This window comes from Cherax quadricarinatus, chromosome 3 (assembly GCF_038502225.1).
Source record: "Cherax quadricarinatus isolate ZL_2023a chromosome 3, ASM3850222v1, whole genome shotgun sequence".
Taxonomy (NCBI): Eukaryota; Metazoa; Arthropoda; class Malacostraca; order Decapoda; family Parastacidae; genus Cherax; species Cherax quadricarinatus.
Genome location: NC_091294.1, coordinates 54,592,741 through 54,618,421, shown reverse-complemented (window position 1 = coordinate 54,618,421; position 25,681 = coordinate 54,592,741). Strand labels below are relative to the sequence as shown.

Here is a 25,681-nt window from a genome sequence, read left to right as displayed (position 1 = left end):
ACAACAGCTGACTGTGGTGCAGCAGCAGCAGCTGACTGTGGTGCAGCAACAGCTGTCAGTGGTGCAGCAGCAGCTGACTGTGGTACAGCAGCTGACCGTGGTGAAGCAGCAGCTGACCGTGGTGAAGCAACAGCTGACTGTGGTGCAGCAGCAGCTGAACATGGTGCAGCAGCAGCTGACTGTGGTGCAGCAATAGCTGACGGTGGTGCAGCAGCAGCTGACCGTGGTACAATAATATGTATTTCCCACCCTTTTTACATATGATCGCTTGAGAGATGGTATCTCCTGCTATCTTTTTTTCGTTTATCCACACCAATAACAATCTCTCAACATCTTCGAGTACTTACGATCTCTGTTTTGAAAGCAAACTTGCACCTTTTGCAAGAACAGCTTCCTTTATTGCCGTTTTGTTGGCCACAATAGTAGTGATGGTTGATTGGGGTTTGGTATACAACCTGGCCAGCTCCGAGACACTCACTCCACTTTCGTACTTAGCAATTATCTCTTTCTTCATTTCCATAGTAATTTTCACCTTTTTTACCATACGGTTGGCACTAGAAGCTTTCTTGGGGCCCATGGTGACTTATTTTGCAGGTACAATCACTAAAAACGCTGTGATAATATGAAATGTTCCGATTGTATGTGTGGATGCGACCGCACTGGCTGGCTTGTAAACACTGGCACCCACGGGACAGCTGAGACACGCTCAGGCCACACGGACGTGTCTTGAACGAATCGCGTAAGCTGAGTTTTTTAGCCTAAGGTGAGGCAAAATTTTTGCGTTAAAATGTATCGTATGGTGGATTTAACGTAAGGTGATGCCATCGTATGGTGAGGGTCCACTGTAATTCGTTCCAATGGAATTCCAGGCACCATTAACCCTTTCAGGGTCCAAGGCCCAAATCTGGAGTCACGCACCAGTGTCCAAGAATTTTAAAAAAAAAAAAATTTTATTTTTTCTTATGAAATCGTAGAGAATCTTTTTGTAAAGGTAATAAAACAAAAAGTACGAAATTTGGTGGAAAATTGACGAAATTATGCTCTCGCGAATTTTGATGTGTCAGTGATATTTACGAATCGGCGATTTTGCCGACTTTGACTCCCATTTTAGGCCAATTACATTATTCCAATCAACCAAATTCTTAGCTATTTCACTAGTATTACTTCTATTCTATCGATTGAGCACAAGAAATCGCCAAGTCAACTGTTTCATCTACAAAATAAAGTGATCGGAAATTGTTAATTTGGCCAATTTAACACAAAGTTCAAAATATTCCAATTTCAAAATAGGGTCCAGAATGAACAATGTAGGCATTCCTGGCACTAAACTAACATTTCCTCTGTTCATTAGTTATGTTTTGAGGCTTTACAAATAAATTCCATTTTGATTTTTTATTCACATAATGAATTTTTATTCACACCAAAAAATAGAAGATTTACTGTTATGCAATACTGTAATAATTGTATAAATATCATCACCATATTTGTGAATGTATATTAGACCCACCAGCTGGCGTGTATTAGACGTGTGAGGTCGTTTGTTTACTCTTGAATATCGGCAAAAATTTAACATTTCTGCTACTTTGAGCTCAGTTTCAAGCCATTTCCAGTGCTAAAACCAATCAAAATCATCTCTATTTCTGTAATATGTCTTCCATTCTATCAAATGAGACCAAGAAATCGCAAATACAACTATAAAAAACATACGAAAAAACACTGCAAAGTTGCTGTTTTAATCGAAAAATCATGATTTCATTTTTTTTCTCTCATTATACACAGTGTGCTGCAGGATCTGTTTTATGTGGTGCACACATACCACATAGATGTATTCTCTCATATCTAGGCCCAAATGTACCACTCACAGTTTATCAGAGTGAGCTGAGCTCATGGCGTAGATCTACGGTTTGGACCCTGAACGTAAAGCCGTAGATCTACGGGACGGATCCTGAAAGGGTTAAATACTTCAATAATTTCTCTAATATCAACTCTTCGGCTTATTTATCTATCACAATTCGTCTAATATGACATAAACAATATTAATAATATAGAAACATGATATATACACTAGAATGAATGAAATATTACAAATGTGAATAGTGTTAGTGGCTGCCATTGTTGTTGGGGCCACCATGGCAGCCATTCCTCCTACTGACTTCATATCTTCCCATGCTTTTATTATAACAGAAAATGGAGTGTTTGTAAGGTAAACTCCATTAGATCATCATTTTTCTATCACTTAATCATTTAATTGCTATGCTCTTAATGGTACACCTGGTTTGTGTTTATGTATGATTTCCTGCTAAATTCCATGGAAATCATCCTTTTTTTTTTTACTTCTCAGCACTGTCCTTTGCACTTGCTTTCTTAGAAACGATGGTTAGAAACAAGAAATTTTGGAAAATAACTGCACGAAACGTAAGGAGCATACGAGAATTTTCCTCCCTCCCTGAGCGGCGATGTTTTGATACACATACTGACATCTATTGGTGGCGATCTGAAACTCATAGTATTATTATTATTATTATTATTATTATTATTATTATTATTATTATTATAATTACATACTATTTATTAGTGTGCACGTATTCTTTTAATTCATATTACGTAAATTATTATGTATGTAATTACATGTATTATACATAGTAGTAGTAGTATGTATGTATTCTTATAATAATAGTAATCTTGCTTACCATTTGGAATTTTTATTCACACAAAAAAATAGAATATGTATTTACTGTTAGGCAGACTACTGCATTATTGTAATACGTAATTGTATAAACAATGTCAACCCATTCATGACTGCGTATTGGAATAGCCATTCGGGCAGGTATTGGACGGTGACATCATTTGTTTACTCTTGAACACGGCAAAGAATCAAACATTTCTGCTATTGCTACTGTTAATAATAATAACAACAATACAGTAGAATTGAAGAAGGAAATTGTACAAAAATACGAGGGTTGAAGCAGTGGTTGAGGCATTGTGAGTCAGTGTGGCTTTGTTTATGCTGGAGTGAGCATTAGCCTCCCTGCTCTTCCAAACATGTCACAATAATTCATTGTGTTTGGTGCTTGTAGATTGAGTGTGACTGCATTTGTTGAGGCAGTGGTGGAGGCAGTGGTGGAGGCAGTGGTGGAGGCAGTGGTGGAGGCAGTGGTGGAGGCAGTGGTGGAGGCAGTGGTGGAGGCAGTGGTGGAGGCAGTGGTGGAGGCAGTGGTGGAGGCAGTGGTGGAGGCAGTGGTGGAGGCAGTGGTTGAGGCAGTGGTGGAGGCAGTGGTTGAGGCAGTGGTTGAGGCAGTGGTAGAGCCAGTGGTTGAGGCAGTGATGGAGGCAGTGGTGGTGGCAGTGGTTGAGGCAGTGGTAGAGGCAGTGGTAGAGGCACTGGTGGAGGCAGTGGTATTTAATAACATATTCATAATAATAATAATATGATAGAATTGAAGGACATTATACAAAAATACGAGGGCTGAAGCAGTGGTGGAGGCAGTGGTTGAGGCATTGTGAGTCAGTGTGGCTTTGTTTATGCTGGAGTGAGCATTAGCCTCCACACACTTCCAAACATTTCACAATAATTCATTGTGTTTGGTGCTTGTAGATTGAGTGTGACTGCTACATAATTAACCATGGGCCCAAAGAAACTTGCTAGTGCTGACCCTTTGGTAAAAAAAAAATTGAGAAACATGATGGAATTTAAGAAAGAAATTGTACAAAAATATGAGGCAGTGTGCTGCAGTGGTGGAGGCAGTGGTTGAGGCAGTGGTATTTAAACCCTTGACTGTTGCAACCCCAAATCCTGAGGTGTCTCCTGGTGTCGCAAAAATTAAAAAAAAAAAAAAAAATTCTTATGAAATGATAGAAAATCTTTTCCCGATGGTAATAACACCAAAAGAACGAAATTTGATGGAAAACTGACAAAATTACGCTCTCACGAGTTAGTGACCTCAGCGATGTTAATGAATCTGCAATTTCGCCCACTTTGAGCCCTATTTTTGGCTAATTCCGTTGTTCCAGTCGACCAAACTCAGAGCTATTTCTTTAGAACTCCATTTTTTCTATTGATTGAGTACAAGAAACTGCCCATTTACCGATTTCAATGACCCAATAACATGGTCAGAAATTTGCAATTTGGCCAATTTCACAATAATTAAAAAATGTGACAATTTCAAAATAGGGTCCAGAATGAACAATGCAGACATTCCTGGCTCTAAAATAACATTTTCTTTGTTCATCAGTCATGTCTCCAGGCCCCTCTGATATTACTCTTGCTTTCTATTTTGAATTTTTATTCCCCCCCAAAAAAAAATAGAAGTTTTACTGTTATGCAGATTACTGCAATATTGTAATAATTGTACAAATAATGTCAACCCATTCATAACTGCATATTAGAATGGCTAGTTGGACATTTATTGGGCAATGACATCATTTGTTTACTTTTGAACATCGGCAAAAATCAAACATTTCCCCTACTTTGAGCTCCATTTCCAGGTTCTTTTTATAGTAAAAACCAATCAAAATCACCTCCATTTCTATAACATGTTTTCCATTCTGTCAATTGAGACCAAGAAAACGAGAATACAACCATAAATGCTGTACGAAAATAGACCACAAAGTCGGCATTTTAATTAAAAAAAAAAGGTCGTTTTTTTTTTTCCTCATTATATACTGCGTGCTGCGGGATTTTTTTTATATGGTGCACACTGACCACAGACCCATTCTCTCACATGTGGGCCTACCAGCTTTCCCCTGCTTGATTTGAAGCCGCTAGAATTTATGAGTATACGTCAAAAACGGTGGCTTGTAAGACGTATATATATGACCGAAACAGTCAAAGGGTTAATAACATACATGTTATTAAACAATAACATGTATGTACAGTGGACCCTCAGTTAACGATATTAATCCGTTCCAGAGAGCTTGTCCTTAACTGATTTTATTGTTATCCAATTTAATTTTCCCACAAGAAATAATAGAAATCCAATTAATCCGTTCCTGCTGTCAAGAGGCATGACAGAATAGTTCTTCAACATGACGTTATTATCAACTCTACGGCTTATTTATCTATCACAATTCATCTAATTTGACATAAACATTGTTAATAACATAAAAACATGATATATACTCTACAATGAATAAAATGTCATAATCTATGTGAGGAGTACTTAGTGGTGGAAGTGTTGTTGTTGGGTTTATAATGGCCACTGAGAGAAGCTGTACATATTAGTGGTGGAGGAGGCTTCTGCCACCACCACTATCCACAGGCAATATATGTACGTAATTTACAAATAAGAAATATTTACATTTTAATTTATAAATAAAAAATATTTGCACTTACCTTGGAGGAGATATTAGTTTAATTACATAGTTTGATGGAGTTAACAGGTATGCAGGGAGTGTAGCAGGCATGCAGGGAGTGTAGCAGGCATGCAGGGAGTGTAGCAGACATGCAGGGAATGTTGCAGGGAGTGTAGCAGACATGCAGGGAGTGTAGCAGACATGCAGGGAATGTTGCAGGGAGTGTAGCAGCCATGCAGGGAGTGTAGCAGACATGCAGGGAATGTTGCAGGGAGTGTAGCAGCCATGCAGGGAGTGTAGCAGGCATGTAGGAGGCAAGAGGAAGGAGAGTTTATGCTTCAATGTGACGCTAATATCATCCCTACAGCTTATTTATCTATCACAATTCATCCAATATGATATAATAAACAATATTAATAACATAGAAACATGATATATACTCCAGAATGAATAAAATATGTCATAATGTATGAGAGGAGTAAAGTGATGGAAGTGTTGTTGCTGGGTTTATAAGGGCCACTGAGAGAAGCCGTACATAGTGGTGGTGGTGGAAGCACCAGCAGAACCCACCAACACTATCACACTTAAACAATGTATGTAATTTATAAATAAGAAATATTTACATTTTAATTTATAAATAAGTAAGTAAGTTTATTCAGGTATACACAAATACAGTTACATACATAGATTATCATACATAGCAGCATATGTGTAAAGTACCTAGGATAACCCAAATAAGTCAGTGACTTATTTCCATTGGGGTCCTTTTATATTTACACTTATATATACTTTTATACTTAACACTTTTATATTTACACTTACCTTGGAGGAGATGTTAGTTTAACCCTTTGAGGGTTGAGAGGCCCTCTCCTAAACTTGTTCTCAGGGTCGAAAATTTTTCGGAACGGAAAAAAATATTATTTTTTCTTATGAAAAGATAGAGAATCTTTTCCTGATCATAATGACACCAAAAGTATGAAATTTGATGGAAAACTTAGGGAATTATGCTCTCGCGAAGTTAGTGGCCAATTCCAGTGTACTAGTCGACAAAAATCATAACTATTTCGCTAGAACTCCATTTTTTCTATCAAATGAGTACAAGAAACCACCCATTTACTGATTTCAACTATCCAATAAAGTGGTCAGAAATTAGCAATTTTGCCAATTTCACACAAATTTCAAAAGATGCCAATTTCCAAATAGGGTCCAGAATAAACAAGACAGACATTCCTGGCACTAAAATAACATTTCCTCCATTCATTAGTCACATACCCAGGCCCCTCTTACATTTCTTTTGCTTTCCACTCTGAATTTTTATTCTCACAAAAAATAGAAGATTTACTGTTAGTTATATAGACTACTGCATTAGTGTAGAAATGGTATAAATAATATCAGTGCACTTTTGAAAGAATACTAGACTCACCAGTTGATGTGTATTGGACGCATGGCATGATTTGTTTACTTACTAGTTTTGGCAAAAATCAAACATTTCTGCTCAATTTCAAGGTACTTTTCATTGTGAAACCAATCAAAATCGTCTCAATTTCTGTAATATGTCTTCCATTTTATAAAATGAGACCAGGAAAACTAGAGTACAACCACAAATACCATACAAAAATACAATGCAAAGTTACTGTCTTAACCCTTTGAGGGTTTCGGACGTACTAGTACGGCTTACGTGCAGGGTTTTTTGACATAGTAGTACGCATAAATTCTAGCGCTGTCAGATCTTGCGGGAAAAGGCTGGTAGGCCTAGATGTGAGAGAATGGGTCTGTGTGGTCGGTGTGCGCAGTACAAAAAAAATCTGGGACTCAGTGGTCCATTGTGGGAACGCCATCTTAGTACACAATGTCCACCATGCCTCGCGGTAAGAAGTTCCTCACTCCTCAGCGAATTGGGACACTTTTGTTCCCCAGTGACAGTTCTAATACAGATGGAAGTGCCAGTGAAGACGAGTTTCAAGGTTTTGGTGAGGTTTTGACTGAAACTAATGACCATAATATCGGTAATAGTGAGGAAAACCCAGACGACCCTCAGCCTTCCACCTCTGGTGCTGGGCCGTCTTCACATTCAGTTGTACCAGAATCAAAGAGGAAACTCCTATTTTCTCTAATCCCAGACTCAGATGTGAGCATTTGTGATGATAGTGATAGTGATTATGAACTACAAGCTCTTGAAAACAGTTCCAGTAGTGATAGTGAAGTGGAATATTCCCCAGTGAAGCGTCAGTATATATGACGATATATGCGCTCTGGTAGTGTGCCATATGCTATTCCAAGGGGAAGGAGTACATCTCAAAGTACATCCCATGGCTGTACAACAGGAACAGACAGTGAAAATGACGATGAAAGTGTTGGAATTGGGATGGAAAATGTGCATGGTGGTGGTAGTGGTGGTGACAGCCGTGAGGCACCAGCAGTGGGCCATGCTGCCACCCACGCCGCTGCCTCAGCTGATCTACAACAAAGGCCACCATCCTCCACCCACTCACCCACCACACCAGCCTCCACAACCACCTGTCATTGTCCAGTACCCACCAGTAGACCGCACCTGGGATTGGCAGGAAGCTGTCAATTTTGTTCCAAATGCCCACCAGTTTGATGACAGCCAAAGTGGAATACGGCCATCTTGTACACTTGGGAACAATGCCACTGAACTGGAATGTTTCAAGTTATTCTTTGACGAGCCCCTGATGGAAAGTATTGTCATGGAAAGCAACACATACTACGAGTACATCATGGCAAACACAATACTTTCACCAAAATCATGTCTACACCAGTGGAAGGAGACAACTGTGGCTGAGATGTATCTTTTCTTTGCCACAATAATGCTTATGCCACATGTGTATAAGCACAAAGTGAAATCATACTGGTCAACAAACCGCCTGATTGCAACCCCAGGTTTCAGTGATATAATGCCAGTGAATCGATTTGTGCTAATGTTACGTATGCTTCACTTCTCAGACAAAACTAGGCCTGACAAACGACAGGTTATATAAGATTAGGCATGTGTTTGTGTATCTGAAAGAGAAATTCAATATGTATTTTTATCCCTTCAGGAAGCTTGTACAGTGGACCCCCGGCTTACGATATTATTTCATTCCAGAAGTATGTTCAGGTGCCATTACTGAACGAATTTGGTCCCATAAGGAATGTGAATTAAATTAGTCCATTTCAGACCCTCAAACATACACGTACAAATGCACTTACATAAATACACTTACATAATTGGTCGCATTGGGAGCTGATCTTAAAGCAGGGGTCCACTGTAATTGACGAGTCTTTCATTCTGTTCAAAGGAAGACTCTCTTTCAAGCAGTACATACCAAGCAAGAGGAAATGCTTTGGTATAAAGTTGTTTGTGCTTTGTGATTGTTACAGTGGTCTGGTATTGGATATTGTGTACACTGGAAGTTATACATTGCAAAATACCAGGAAGTTATTGGGCATCTCTGGTGATGTGGTTAGAACAATGATAGAACCATACCTTGGTAAGGTATGGTGGCCTGGTGGTTAACGCTCTCGCTTCACACGGTGAGGGCCTGGGTTCGATTCCCAGCCAGAGTAGAAACATTGGACGTGTTTCTTTCCACCTGTTGTCTATGTTCCCCATCAGTAAAATGGGTACCTGGGTGTTAGTCGACTGGTGTGGGTCGCATCCTGAGACACTGACCTAAGGAGGCCTGGTCACAGACCGGGCCGCGGGGGCGTTGACCCCCGGAACTCTCTCCAGAACTCTCTCCAGATATATTATATACTGATAACTGGTACACAAGCCCCTCACTCAGTGATTTTTTGCAAGTGAACATGACAGATGTGTGTGGCACAGTGCGTGTAAATCGGAAATATATGCCCAGGTTTGACGCTGGCACTCGTAGAGGTGAGGTGCAGGCATTTGCTGCCAATGACATCATGGCATTTCGGTGGCATGACAAACGAGATGTCACACTATTGTCATCAGTTCACCCTAATGAAATGGCAGACACTGGCAGGCAGCATAGAGAGAGCAATGAACCCATTCTAAAACCTGCAGCTGTGATTGATTACACCTTCAATATGCTTTCAGTGGACAAATGTGACATGCAGATTGGGTTTGCTGATTGTGTTCACAAGAGTTATAAGTGGTACATAAAACTCTTTTTCCATCTTCTGGACATTTTCATGCTCAGTGCTTATAATATGTATAAGATGAGGGCCAGAAACAAACCACAATACGGCGAATTCTGTTTGTCTGTCATCAGACAAATAGTATTCAAGTACCAAGGAGGAACACCTGCAATAGACTGCCCACCAAATTATCAACAACTACCTTCATGTCTGAAGCATGTTGATCACTTCCTGGTAAAACTGCCTGCTACTGCTTTCAAGGAAAAGGCTCAGAAGAGGTGTTACGTCTGTGCACATACAAGGAAACGCCCACAACAACGCAGAGACACTCGTTTTATGTGTGAGGAGTGTAAAACACCACTGTGCATGACACCATGTTTCAAAGACTTGCACAGGCTGCAGAACTTCTAGAAGCATTCCGTGTGACTGTATATGTGTATATAAAATATAGAAAAATAATAATAAACAACATTTTATATCGTTTGTGTAAATATTTTTCATAAACAAAACAATGACAACAGTGTTTATGCCCTTATTGTGTAGTATTGAAAAAGAAAAAACTTACAAAATACTGATCATATTGGTCTCACAGGCCATAAAAGTTACTTGGAAAAAGAAAAATTAAAAAATAATAGAAATTAGTACATAAAGTAAATAAAAGAATACCGGGAGACGGCAGTCGGCGATGTTGCCACATTGTCCCCCTTTTTCATCAACCTCACGCCTCCATATCTCGATAAGTATTGATGGTAAAAATTTTTTGTTTAGCCTATAATATTTAAAAAAAGAAAACTATTTTAATTTTTTTTTTTTTAAATTTGGCCGACCCTGAGAACGAGTCTCTGAGAGGACCTGTCGACCCTCAAAGGGTTAAACCAAAGACACGGTCAATGTTTTTTTTTTTTTTCTCATTACACACTGTGTGCTGCAGGATTTTTTTATACTGTGCACACTAACCACATAGACCCATTCTTTCATATACAGGTCTCCCTCAACATTCGCGAGGGTTAGGGGATCAAGAGCCTTGCGAATGTTGAAAAACCATGAATGTTTGGTGCCCCAATATATTGTAGGGAAATATAATACAATACTGCTTCCTTAACTTGTTGAACCATGAACAATCATAAAATACATGAAAACGTCGTAAATTGTACTAAATATATACATGTTATGCTTTAATAACATGTATGTTATTAAATACCACAGACTCCACCAATGCCTCCACCACTTCCCCAACCACTGCGAGTCCCTACTACCCTCCCTCCGACCCCCGCAACTGGCAGCCAGCCCTCCCACCACTCAGTGTGGTGAGTGTTTTGTTTGTTCATTATTTGCTATTAAACTACAGTATAAATAATGTAAACCCATTCATGACTGCATATTGGAATGGCTATTTGAACAGGTATTGGACGGTGACATCATGTGTTTAGTCTTGAACACAGCAAAGAATCAAACATTTCTGCTACTGCTAATAATAACAATGGTAATAATAATAATAATAATAATAATAATATAATAATAATAATAATACGATATAATTGAAGAAGGAAATTGTACAAAAATACAAGGGAGTGGTTGACACATCGTCAGTGTGGCTTTGTTTATGCTGGAGTGAACATTAGTCTCCCTGCTCTTTCAAACATTTCACAATAATTCAGCGGTTGAGGCAGTGGTATTTAATAACATATATGTTATAAATAATAATAGTACATATTAATAACATGTATTATTATTATTAATAACATGTATGTTATTAAATACCACTGCCTCAATCGCTTCCTCACCAGCTGCCTCACCCACTGCCTCAGTCGCTGCTTCAACAGTTGCCTCAATCGCTGCCTCAACAGCTGCCTCACCCGCTGCCTCAATCGCTGCCTCAACAGCTGCCTCAGTGACCACTGCCTCAATCGCTGCCTCAACAGCTGCCTCAATTGCTGCCTCAATCGCTGCCTCAACAGCTGCCTCAATCGCTGCCTCAACAGCTGCCTCAATCGCTGCCTCAACAGCTGCCTCAACAGCTGCCTCAACAGCTGCCTAAACAGCTGCCTCAATCGCTGCCTCAACAGCTGCCTCAACAGCTGCCTCAACAGCTGCCTCAATCGCTGCCTCAATCGCTGCCTCAATCGCTGCCTCAACAGCTGCCTCAATCGCTGCCTCAACAGCTGCCTCAACAGCTGCCTCATGCACTGCCTCATGCACTGCCTCATGCACTGCCTCATGCACTGCCTCAACAGCTGCCTCAACAGCTGCCTCACCCACTGCCTCAATCGCTGCCTCAACACCTGCCTCAACCACTGCCTCAATCGCTGCCTCAACAGCTGCCTCACCCTCTGCCTCAATCGCTGCCTCACCCACTGCCACAATCGCTGCCTCAACAGCTGCCTCAATCGCTGCCTCAACAGCTGCCTCAACAGCTGCCTCAACAGCTGCCTCAACCACTGCCTCTACCACTCCAGTCGCACTCAATCTACAAGTACCAAACACAATGAATTATTGTGAAATGTTTATTAGAGCAGGGAGACTAATGCTCACTCCAGCATAAACAAAGCCACACTGACGATGTGTCAACCACTCCCTCGTATTTTTGTACAACTTCCTTCTTCAATTATATCGTATTTATTATTATTATTATTATTACTATTGTTATTATTAGCAGTAGCAGAAATGTTTGATTCTTTGCTGTGTTCAAGAGTAAACACATGCCACCGTCTAATACCTGTCCGAATAACCATTCCAATATGCAGTCATGAATGGGTTTACATTATTTATACTGCAGTTTAATAGCAAATAATGAACAAACAAAACACTCACCACACTGAGTGGTGGGAGGGCTGGCTGCCAGTTGCGGGGGTCGGTGGGAGGGTAGTAGGGACTCGCAGGTGGCGGGAAACTTGAATATGATTTGGCGGTTGGGAATTCGCGAATGTGTGAAGCCCGCGAAAGCTGAAAACGTGAATGTTGAGGGAGACCTGTATAGGCCTACCAGCTTTCTCTCGCTAGATTTGAAGGCGCTAGGATTTAGGCATACTAGTACATCAATAACCCTGGTGTGTAAGCCGTACTAGTACACTGGGAACCCTGAAAGGGTTAATTAGTTAGTTTGATGGAGGAGATGCTGGCAGAGGTTTAGGGTGGTGGAAGATACGTAGCAGGCCGGCATATGTTCATTGGCCTGATACGCATCCAACAACATTGGAGAGTTACTTTCATGTCGTTTTTCTATTTCTTACTAGCTTAACTTACTTGCTACACTGTTAATTCTACACTTTATCGCTGTCTGGCACTATAGCCTTTATCAATACCTGCTGTGTTAGTATCGTACATATCGTAGAATCACTGAATCACTGCAGAAGGCACATTCTCCCCTCTCTCTTCCTCCTCCACTTTGGTACTTTGCTACGAGTTTTTTCTTGAATTTTATTGTTTCTTTCCTTCTTTATCACAGGGCTGGCACTAGAAACTTTCTTTGGGCCCATTGTGGCTTATTGAGCAGTTACAAGCACTAAAAGCAATGGAATAATACAAAATATATCACATGTATGTGTGGAATCATCCTCCCTGGCTTGTAAACAATGGCACACTGGCTTTACATGGGCTCAGGCCACACAGACACATTCGAGACGAATGTCCTAAAGTGAGTTTTTCATCGTTAGCCGAGCCAATATGTTGACGCAAAAACACATCGGTATCCAATTTCATCGCTATCTGATAGCATCGTTAACTGAGGGTCCACTGTCTATAGTACAATATTTTACAATGTTTTCATGTATTTTATGATTGTTCATGGTTCAGTAAGTTTAGGAAGGATTATTGTATTATATTTTCCTACAATATATTGGGGCACCAAACATTCGCGATTTTTCAATATTCATGAGGTTCTTGATCCCCTAACCCTTGTGAATGTTGAAGGAGACCTGTATATAAATATATACAGGTCTCCCTCAACATTCGCGTTTTTCAACTTTCGTGGGCTTCACACATTCGCGAATTCCCAACCGCAAAATCATATTTAAGTTTCCCGCCATCCACGCGTCCCTACTACCTTCCCTCCAACAGCGGCAACAGGCAGCCAGCCTGCCTGCCACTCAGTCATTCTCCAGCCAGTGATGCTAGCAGTGAAGACTTAGAATCCACACATTAGACTCGTCATGCCATCCATTTACTCTCCATATATTCATGACTGCATATTGGAATGGCGATTCAGACAGATATTGGACGGTGGTGGCATCACATGTTTACTCTTGAACACGGCAAAGAGTCGGATATTTCTGCTACTGCTAATAATTACACAGTGGACCCTCAGGTAACGGCAGCATTGGCTAATGCCAAAATCGGATAGCACCACATTTTTGCGTCAAAATATTGGCTCGGCTAACGCCCAAGAACTCGGCTAAAAGCATTCATCCCGAACGTGTCCGCGCGACCTGAGCTGCCCAACCTTTCCATGACTCCATGTACAACTAGTGTGCCATTGTTTACAAGCCAGGGAGTATGATTCCACACGTACATGCGATATACAGTATTTTGTATTCCATTATTTTTAGTGCTTGTAACTGCTAAATAAGCCACCATGGGCCCGAAGAAAGCTTCTAGTGCCAGCCCTGTGGTAAAGAGGGTGAGGAATACTATTGAATTCAAGAAAGAGATCATCGCAAAATACAAAACTGGAGTGCATGTCTCCGAGTTGGCCAAGTTATATAACAAACCCCATTCAACCATCAGTACTATCTTTGTCAACACAAAGGCAATCAAGGAAGCTGTTATTGCGAAAGGTGCAAGTATGCTTACAAAACAGAGATCGCAAATACTCAAAGATGTGGAGAGACTGTTGTTGGTGTGGATCAACGAGAAACGATTATCAGGAGAGAGTGTTTCCCAGTCAATAATATGTGATAAGGCAAGGCAGTTGCATGATGATCTCATTAAGAAAATGCCTGAAACTAGTGCTGATGTTAGTGAATTTAAGGCCAGCAAAGGTTGGTTTGAGAGATTTAAGAGTTGTAGTGGCATACACAGTGTGATAAGGCATGGTGAGGCTGCCAGTTCTGACAAAAAAGCAGCTGAAAAATATGTGCAGGACATAGAGGCTGAAAAATTAAAACCCCAACAGGTGTTCAATTGTGACAAAACAGGCCTGTTTTGGAAGAAAATGCCAGACAGGACCTACATTACTCAGGAGGAAAAGGCACTGCCAGGACACGAGCCTATGAAAGACAGACTAACTCTCGTGTTTTGTAGTAATGCTAGTGGGGATTGCAAAGTGAAGCCTTTACTCATGTATCACCCTGAAACTCTTAGTGTTCAAGAAAAACAATGACGTCAAGACTAAATTGTGTGTGATGTGGAGAGCAAACAGTAAGGCATGGGTCACTAGGGACATTTTCCTCGATTGGTTCTATAAAGCATTTGGCCCCAGTGTGAAAAAATACCTCCTGGAAAATAAATTGCCTCTCAAGTGCCTCCTGGTAATGGACAATGCTCCTGCTCATCCTCAAGAATTGGAAGAGCAAATTATGGGGGAGTTCAGTTTTATTAAAGTCAAGTTTTTGCCTCCTAACACCACTCCTCTCCTCCAGCCCATGGACCAGCAGGTCATATCAAACTTCAAAAAAACTGTACACCAAAGCTGTGTTTCAAAGGTGCTTTGAAGTGACCTCAGACACTGAATTGACCCTAAGAGAGTTCTGGAAAGATCACTTGGGAGTGACTTGCAGGACTTTGAGCTCTGCTTGGAGAAAATTGTGGCCAGAATGTGTACAAGAGAGGGATTTTGAAGGGTTTGGGGCTAACAGTGAGGAGTCTATGCCTGTTGTAGAATTTATTGTGGCATTGGGGAAGTCCATGGGATTGGAGGTTAGAGACAAGGATGTGGAAGAGTTGGTGGAGGACAACGATGAAGAGCTAACCAGTACAGAGCTGCAAGAGCTTGAGGTGCAACAGCAACAGATCACAGCTCAGGAATTTCCTTCAGAGGAAGAGAGATGGAGGAAGTTGCCTTCGTCAAAGATTAAGGACATTTGTACAATGTAGACAAAGGTGCAAGCATTTATGGATGAACATTACCCTGACACAGCTGTTGCAAGCCATATTGGTAACATGTACAATGACACTATTGTGTCCCATTTTAGGGAAATCTTAAAGAGATGCCAGAAACAGAGCTCTCTGGACAGATATTTGGTGCAACAGGGGTCCAGTGACTCTCAGGTGGCATTAAAAAACAAAAAGGGAGGTAACCCCAGAAAAGGACTTGTTACCTGAAGCCTTTATGGAAGGGGATTCCCCTTCCAAATTGTTAACTCCTCCATCCTCTGCCCTCCTCTCATCTTGTCACTCATCAGTAAGTCCTCAATAAAGGTGAGTGTCATTTCGGTATTGTTTATTGTGCATGTCTCATTGTTTTCTGTGTAAGGAAATGTATACTTCATGTAAAAAAAATTATTTTGTTTAATACTTTTGGGTGTCTGGAACGGATTAATTGAATTTCCATTATTTCTCATGGGGAAAATTAATTTGGCTAACGGCAAAATTGGTTAAAGGCATGATCTCTGGAATGGATTAATGCCATTACCCGAGGGTCCATTGTCATGATAATAATAATAATAATAATAATATGATAAAATTGAAGAAGGACATTGTACAAAAATACGAGGGTTGAAGCAGTGGTGGAGAAGCGGTTGAGGCATTGTGAGCCAGTGTGGCTTTGTTTATGCTGGAGTGAGCATTAGCCTCTGTGCTCTTCCAAGCATTTCACAATAATTCATTGTGTTTGGTACTTGTTGATTGAATGCGACTGCGACATAATTAACCGTGGGCCCAAGGAAACTTGCTAGTGCTAGCCCTTTGGTAAAGAAATTGAGAATCGTGATAGAATTGAAGAAAGAAATTGTACAAAAATACGAGGCAGTGGTGGAGGCAATACAGTATTTTACGATGTCTTCATGTACATATTTTATGATTGTTCATAAGAACATAAGAAAGGAGGAACACTGCAGTAGGCCTGTTGGCCCATACTAGGTAGGTTCTTCACATATCCAACCCACTAACAGAATAAATGCAACCCAAGCAATAAGCTTTGATAATTCTATTAACTCATGTGCAAGTCCCACTCAAATCCAATCCCTCTCACTCATGCATTTATCCAACCTAAATTTGAAACTACCCAAGGTTTTAGCTTTGATAGGACCATGGGTAGCTTTTAAAAGATATTGGACAAATATATGAGTGGGAGGAGCATGTATGTATTTTATGATGTTTTCATGTGTTTTATGATTGTTCATGGTTCAATAGGTTAAGGAAGTAGTATTTTATTAGATTTCCTTACAATATATTGGGGCACCAAACATTCGCGATTTTTCAACATTTGTGAGGCTCTTGATCCCCTAATCCTCACGAATGTTGAGGGGGACCTGTATACAGTGGACCCCCACATAACGATATTAATCCGTTCATGAGAGCTCATTGTTGTACGAAATTATCGTTATGCGAATGAATTTTCCCCATAAGAAATAATGGAAATCAAATTAATCCGTGCAAGACACCCAAAAGTATGAAAAAAAAAATTTTACCACATGAAATATACATTTTCCTACACACAAAGAGAAGGATACATGCACAATAGTTGAGTAGTACATGCACAATATATATTGTGCATGTACTACTCTACTAAATGAAGAATAATTGACACTTCCCTTTATTGAAGATGCAGCAATGACTGATGAGACACTGTGTCCTGGGAGTGCCTTTTCCTCCTGAGTACTGTAGGTCCTGTTTGGCATTTTCTTCCAGAACAGGCCTTATCACACTGTGTATGCCACTACGATTCTTAAATCTCTCAAACCAACCTTTGCTGGCTTTAAATTCACCAATATGAGCACTAGTTCCAGGCGTTTTTCCCTGTTCACCTGGGTGTTAGTTGACTGGTGTGGGTTGCATCCTGGGAGACAAGATTAAGGACCCCAATGGAAATAAGTTAGACAGTCCTCGATGACACTGACTTTTTTGGGTTATCCTGGGTGGCTAACCCTCTGGGGTTAATTGTTTCTTGGTATTCTCAATAAGCCACACCAACAACGGTGCTACAGCAGCAGCAGCTGACAGTGCTACAGCAGCAGCAGACGATGCTACAGCAGCAGCAGCTGACGGTGGTACAGCAGCAGCAGCAGCAGCTGACAGTGCTACAGCAGCAGCAGACGATACTACAGCAGCAGCAGACGATGCTACAGTAGCAGCAGACAATGCTACAGCAGCAGCAGATGATGCTACAGCAGCAGCTGACGGTACTACAGCAGCAGCAGCAGCTGACGGTGGTACAGCAGCAGCAGCAGCTGACAGTGCTACAGCAGCAGCAGATGATGCTACAGCAGCAGCAGACGATGCTACAGCAGCAGCAGACGGTACTACAGCAGCAGCAGCAGCAGCTGACGGTGGTACAGCAGCAGCAGCAGCTGACAGTGCTACAGCAGCAGCAGACGATGCTACAGCAGCAGCAGACGATGCTACAGCAGCAGCAGATGGTACTACAGCAGCAGTTGACAGTGCTACAGCAGCAGCAGCTGACGGTGGTACAGCAGCAGCAGCAGCTGACAGTGCTACAGCAGCAGCAGCAGCTGACAGTGCTACAGCAGCAGCAGCATCAGCAGTTGACCATGGTACCACAGTATTTCGATAATATTTCTCACCCTTTTTACCACAGGGTTGGCACTAGAAGCTTTCTTGGGGCCCATGGTCACTTATTTTGCAGATAAAATCACCAAAAACGCTGTAATAATACGAAATGTTCCAATTGTATGCTTGGATGTTACCGCGGAGGCTGGCTTGTAAACAATGCCATCGGCAGAACATGTGAGGCTGGCTCAGGCCGCACATTAGACGCGTCTCGGACGAATAGTGTTGAGTGGGTTTTTTAGCGGTATGTGAGGCAAAATTTTAGTGATAAAATGTATCGGTATGCGGATTTAACGTTATGTGATGCCAACGGTATGCGGGGGTCCACTATACAGTGGTACCTCGAGTTTCAAACAGCTCCCAACTCGAACAATTCTGTAAGTGCATTTTTGTAAGTGCTTTTGTAGGTGTATTTTTGGGGGTCTGAAACAGACTAATCTAATTTACATTATTCCTTATGTGAACAAATTCGTTTGGTATCGGCACTCGAACAGCCTTCTGGAACGAATTAAGTTCGTAACTCGAGGTACCACTATATATACATATATGTACAGTGGTCCCTCGTTTTTCGTAATTAATCCGTTCCAGAGTGTGTGACTATTATCGAAATTGATGATTTGTGAAACCATTTTCTCCATAAGAAATAATGTAAATCAAATTAATTGATTCCAGACACCTAGAAGTATCAATAAAAACATTTTTTTACCTTAAAGATAGATTTACATGCACAAAAGAATGAACATTCAACTTAACAGTTACCTTTATTGAAGGCTGTTGTTGATGGATGGAAGACAGGGAGGAGGGGAGAGGGAAGAGAGATTATTGTTTGGAAGGGAAACCCCTGTCCATAAGGACTCTAGGTACCAAGTCCTTATCAGAGGTCACTTCCCTAGCTTAAATATAGATTTACATGCAGAAAAGAATGACAAATAAATGTAAAGCACTAATAAAATGTATAAATGAACATTTAACATCACTCTCATCTTTATTGAAGACTCTTGTTGGTGTAAGGCAGAGGGAGGGAGGACGAGTTTATTATTGGAGAATATGACACTAATATCAACTCTATGGCTTATTTATCTATCAAAATTCAACTAATATGACATAATAAACAATATTAATAACATAGAAACATGAAATATACTCTAGAATGAATAAAATAAGTCATGTATGTCACGACTGATGTTGTTGGGTGTATAAGGGCCACTTAGAGCATAAGCTGTACATAATGCTGGTAAAGGCTGCAGCTGAGGCGGTGGTGTTTTCTGTAACCCTATACATGTATAACTCCAACAATATTGGAGAAGTTAGTAGAATCGCTGAGTCACTGAAGAAGGCACCCTCTACCACCATCACTACCATCCTCTACCACCATCACAGTTGCTACCACCCTCTACCACCACCACTTTCATATTTTTCTACAAACATTTTCTTGAATTATATCATGTTTTTTACATTCTTTACCAAAGGGCTGGCACTAGAAGCTTTCTTTGGAGCCATGATGACTTGTTTAGCAGTTGCAAACACTAAAACGAATGGAATATTATGAAATGTATCATATGAACGCATGGGATCATCCTCACTCACTGATAAACAATGGCACACTGGCTGGGAATGGAGTGCGGGGTTGCTCAAGGCATGTGTACACATCTGGTACGAACAACTATTTGTGAGTCAAACGACAATTCGTGAGTCAGTATTTTGACGAAAAAAGTTACAATTTTCGAAAATTACGACTTCTGATGCTTACGAAAAATGAGGGACCACTGTATATAGAAGAGCTTTAGAAACTAGGCTCATTCCTCAGATAAATGACAGGTTTCAAGGTGAAGAATCATTCCATTTTATGCAGGATGGAGTCCCATGCCACAGCAAAATCTGTTAAAGCATTTCAAGATTCATGAAAATATTCCTCTTCTTGATTGGCCAGGTAATTAACCTGATAAGAATCCAGTAGAGAATTTATGGGAAACAGCTTAAAGAAAAATGAATGAGTGTTTCACAGCCAAAACACAGTTGATACAAAGACTAACATGGGTATGGAACCATGATAACGACATGCCAACCCACTGCTGTACATGTATAGAAAACATGTCTCAATGTATCGCTGCTCTAATTAAGGCTGAAAGTGGACCAACCAAGTATTAAATGTGTGTAATATATGTTCAGTACATTCAAGTAAACTGTGTTTTTACAATAATTGTATCATTCATCCAGTATTTTTGAAGGAGAATTAATGTAATATGTGTTAAACTGACAAATATTCAATTTTTCTGGTGTGGCTCTTAATAATTTGGCCACCTTCTGTACACAGAATCTGATTTTCCTTCATTGCTGGACTCAAGATGTGTGTGCTAGCTTGCTCACTTTCGTGATCTTCATATCTTCACAACCTATAATGACAATATCAGTTTAAGTGCTAAATCTTCAAGGGTCATACAGCCTTGCAACCTATAGAATAATCCAAAATGTTTGTAAAACTAATACTTTCAATCATTGTTCTTTTATTATGTTCTTTCAGTCTCCATCCTAACTTTCTTTCCTCAATCTGCTCTCCATTTCTGTTCACTCTGTTTATTTCTTCCATTACACATTGGGAGATACCAGTGATTCAAGTTTCTCCTTTCTTCTCTCCTTTGCCAAAGGCAAGGGAGGCAATGGACATTCACTCCCTCTTCCTTGAACATTTTTAGTCACAGTCATATGCTACTGTTGTGTACACTAACGGCTTTTGATGGTATAGGATATACAGCAGTTTTTCCAGATAGTGTAATACAGGTATGTTTACCAAATGAGCCTAGTATTTTCACAGCAGTTATGTGCACTTTTTGCAGATATCATTCACATTCCTCTCTTCCCATTTCTTCCACTGATGCATTCTCTGACTCTCAAGGGTGTTTTAGCTTACCCTTAATTTGATTTACATCATTCTGTGCATTCAGTGATGGTTATGTGGCCTCTTAATTAACTATAAAAAACATTGTCTTTTTTCTGGATCCCTGGCCATTCTGGTGTTAAGGGCAATGAATGTGCAAATTCTTTCACAAGTTCTGCAGTTCAGGACACAGATGTCTTTATTTATTTATTTTATAATTTGAACATACATACAGAGGTACAAAAAAATACAGGTAAGAGCAGCATGCCAAAGCCACTTGTATGCATAGCATTACAGGCAGGCTTAAAATTAACTTAAGATTAACTAAGCAATGGTGTAATCAGTGATAAAACATTATTGTAAACAGATAACAGTAAAGCACAAATGAGTATTACAAAGACAGGTCATATGGTTGCATGCATTGCTGTACATTCAGTAGAATGGAGTATTCTGTTAGGTAGTGTATTTAAAAGATAACAAAGTTAGATTGGGTCTTAGGTTTAACATTTATGTGATATAATTGTGAGAAACATTTAAGATAAACAATTTATAAGGTTCAGTTATTCAGTATTTATTTGGTTTTGGGTGAGTAAGTGATCTTTGAGAAGAGACTTGAATTTATAAACAGGTAGTGTTTCTTTTATATTTACAGGTAATGAATTCCAGATTTTAGGGCCTTTTATGTGCATTGAGTTTTTGCATAGCGTGAGATGGACACGAGGAACATCGAAGAGTGATCTGTGCCTTGTGTTATGGTCATGTGTTCTGTTGAGGTTGGCAAGGAGATGTTTGAGGGGAGGGTTAATATCAGAGTTAAGTGTTCTATGTATGTAATAGGTGCAGTAATAAGTATGGATGTTTTGTATGGTAAGTAGGTTTAGGGTATTGAATATTGGTGGAGTGTGCTGCCTGTAGTGAGAATTTGTTATTCTAACTGCAGCCTTTTGTTGGGTAATTAGTGGTCTGAGATGGTTAATTGTTGTTGAGCCCCATGCACAAATTCCAAAGGTGATATAGGGGTAAATAAGAGAGTGATATAGGGCCAGGAGGGCTGACTGTGGAACGTAGTACCGTATCTTCGATAGTATGCCTACGGTCTTGGAAATTTTCTTAGAAATTTGTTGTATATGTGTATGAAATTTGAGAGTATTATCAAGGTGGATTCCTAAGAATTTTCCCTCTGTTAGCTTTGTGATAGGTGATTTGTTTATCGTTATGTTAAGAGGGACATCTGTAGCTCTGTTACCAAACTGAATGAAGTAGGTCTTGTCAATGTTTAGTGTAAGTTTGTTAGTCCTCATCCAGGTAGATATTTTCTGTAATTCGGTATTTACAGTATTGGGTAGCATGACTGGGCTCGAGTGAGAGAAGATGTATGTAGTGTCATCTGCAAATAGTGTGGGTTTGAGTAATTGCGAAGCATTTGGTAGGTCATTTATGTATAGGAGAAAGAGAAGAGGGCCAAGGACACTTCCCTGTGGGACACCAACTGTATTGGTTGTGCGGAAGAGTTTGCCCCATTTGTGTACACATATTGAGGTAGTTGAGGGAGTGCCCTCTTATACCATAGTGTGACAATTTTATGTGGAGCAAGTCATGGTCAACTGTATCAAAAGCTTTACATAAGTCAATGAAGATCCCCAGTGGGACTTCTTTTTTCTCTATTGCAGTGTATATATGTTCTAGCATGTGTATAATAGCATCATTAGTATTTTTATTAGGCCTGAATCCAAATTGGCAGGGGTTGAGTATGTTTTGGGAGATGAGGTAGGAGTAGATTCATTTATGAATTAATTTTTCAAAGATTTTTGAGAGAGGGTGTAAGTTGGATATTGGCATATAGTTATTCAACTCTGTTTGGTCTCCTCCTTTATGGATCGGGGTGACCCTTGCTATTTTGAGAACTGTAGGGAAGGTGGAGGATTCAATGGATTTGTTAAAGAGTGTTGCAATGATTGGTGATAGCACTTGTGACGCTTTTTTGTATATAAAGGGTGGTAAGGTATTTAAATCTCCTGCCTTGTTTTTTAGTGTGTTGATAATAAGGGAGACTTCGTATGGGTTAGTCGGAGCTAGGAACAGTGTGTTCGGGTAGTTGCCAGTGAGGTAGTCATTTGGTGGGGTATCTGAGCTTGGGATTTTATTAGCAAGGTTTTGTCCTATAGTGGAGAAGAAATCATTGAGTCTGTTTGCTGTTTCTGTTGGTGGGAGTTGGGGTTCATCTGATTTTGCTAATTTTATTTCGCTATTTCGTGATATACATACATCTAGGTTTTTCTCCTTTTTCTAAATAGCTCTTGTTCTTTTTTATTTCTTCTATTGTCCATGGGGAAGTGGAAAAGAATCTTTCCTCCGTAAGCCATGCGTGTCGTATGAGGCGACTAAAATGCCGGGAGCAATGGGCTAGTAACCCCTTCTCCTGTATACAATTACTAAAAAAGAGAAGAAGAAAAACTTTATAAAACTGGGTTGCTTAAATGTGCGTGGATGTAGTGCGGATGACAAGAAACAGATGATTGCTGATGTTATGAATGAAAAGAAGTTGGATGTCCTGGCCCTAAGCGAAACAAAGCTGAAGGGGGTAGGAGAGTTTCAGTGGGGGGAAATAAATGGGATTAAATCTGGAGTATCTGAGAGAGTTAGAGCAAAGGAAGGGGTAGCAGTAATGTTAAATGATCAGTTATGGAAGGAGAAAAGAGAATATGAATGTGTAAATTCAAGAATTATGTGGATTAAAGTAAAGGTTGGATGCGAAAAGTGGGTCATAATAAGCGTGTATGCACCTGGAGAAGAGAGGAATGCAGAGGAGAGAGAGAGATTTTGGGAGATGTTAAGTGAATGTATAGGAGCCTTTGAACCAAGTGAGAGAGTAATTGTGGTAGGGGACTTGAATGCTAAAGTAGGAGAAACTTTTAGAGAGGGTGTGGTAGGTAAGTTTGGGGTGCCAGGTGTAAATGATAATGGGAGCCCTTTGATTGAACTTTGTATAGAAAGGGGTTTAGTTATAGGTAATACATATTTTAAGAAAAAGAGGATAAATAAGTATACACGATATGATGTAGGGCGAAATGACAGTAGTTTGTTGGATTATGTATTGGTAGATAAAAGACTGTTGAGTAGACTTCAGGATGTACATGTTTATAGAGGGGCCACAGATATATCAGATCACTTTCTAGTTGTAGCTACACTGAGAGTAAAAGGTAGATGGGATACAAGGAGAATAGAAGCATCAGGGAAGAGAGAGGTGAAGGTTTATAAACTAAAAGAGGAGGCAGTTAGGGTAAGATATAAACAGCTATTGGAGGATAGATGGGCTAATGAGAGCATAGGCAATGGGGTCGAAGAGGTATGGGGTAGGTTTAAAAATGTAGTGTTAGAGTGTTCAGCAGAAGTTTGTGGTTACAGGAAAGTGGGTGCAGGAGGGAAGAGGAGCGATTGGTGGAATGATGATGTAAAGAGAGTAGTAAGGGAGAAAAAGTTAGCATATGAGAAGTTTTTACAAAGTAGAAGTGATGCAAGGAGGGAAGAGTATATGGAGAAAAAGAGAGAAGTTAAGAGAGTGGTGAAGCAATGTAAAAAGAGAGCAAATGAGAGAGTGGGTGAGATGTTATCAACAAATTTTGTTGAAAATAAGAAAAAGTTTTGGAGTGAGATTAACAAGTTAAGAAAGCCTAGAGAACAAATGGATTTGTCAGTTAAAAATAGGAGAGGAGAGTTATTAAATGGAGAGGTAGAGGTATTGGGAAGATGGAAGGAATATTTTGAGGAATTGTTAAATGTTGATGAAGATAGGGAAGCTGTGATTTCGTGTATAGGGCAAGGAGGAATAACATCTTGTAGGAGTGAGGAAGAGCCAGTTGTGAGTGTGGGGGAAGTTCGTGAGGCAGTAGGTAAAATGAAAGGGGGTAAGGCAGCCGGGATTGATGGGATAAAGATAGAAATGTTAAAAGCAGGTGGGGATATAGTTTTGGAGTGGTTGGTGCAATTATTTAATAAATGTATGGAAGAGGGTAAGGTACCTAGGGATTGGCAGACAGCATGCATAGTTCCTTTGTATAAAGGCAAAGGGGATAAAAGAGAGTGCAAAAATTATAGGGGGATAAGTCTGTTGAGTGTACCTGGTAAAGTGTATGGTAGAGTTATAATTGAAAGAATTAAGAGTAAGACGGAGAATAGGATAGCAGATGAACAAGGAGGCTTTAGGAAAGGTAGGGGGTGTGTGGACCAGGTGTTTACAGTGAAACATATAAGTGAACAGTATTTAGATAAGGCTAAAGAGGTCTTTGTGGCATTTATGGATTTGGAAAAGGCGTATGACAGGGTGGATAGGGGGGCAATGTGGCAGATGTTGCAAGTGTATGGTGTAGGAGGTAGGTTACTGAAAGCAGTGAAGAGTTTTTACGAGGATAGTGAGGCTCAAGTTAGAGTATGTAGGAAAGAGGGAAATTTTTTCCCAGTAAAAGTAGGCCTTAGACAAGGATGTGTGATGTCACCGTGGTTGTTTAATATATTTATAGATGGGGTTGTAAGAGAAGTAAATGCGAGGGTCTTGGCAAGAGGCGTGGAGTTAAAAGATAAAGAATCACACACAAAGTGGGAGTTGTCACAGCTGCTCTTTGCCGATGACACTGTGCTCTTGGGAGATTCTGAAGAGAAGTTGCAGAGATTGGTGGATGAATTTGGTAGGGTGTGCAAAAGAAGAAAATTAAAGGTGAATACAGGAAAGAGTAAGGTTATGAGGAT

The 25,681-nt window shown here is 40.2% G+C and overlaps 1 protein-coding gene across 4 annotated transcripts in view; it reads left to right on the top strand.

The window, feature by feature from the left end:
- The window catches only part of LOC128705960 (BET1 homolog), a 233,503-nt gene that overhangs the window by 137,868 nt on the left and 69,954 nt on the right, over positions 1 to 25,681 (top strand). The window lies entirely within an intron of this gene.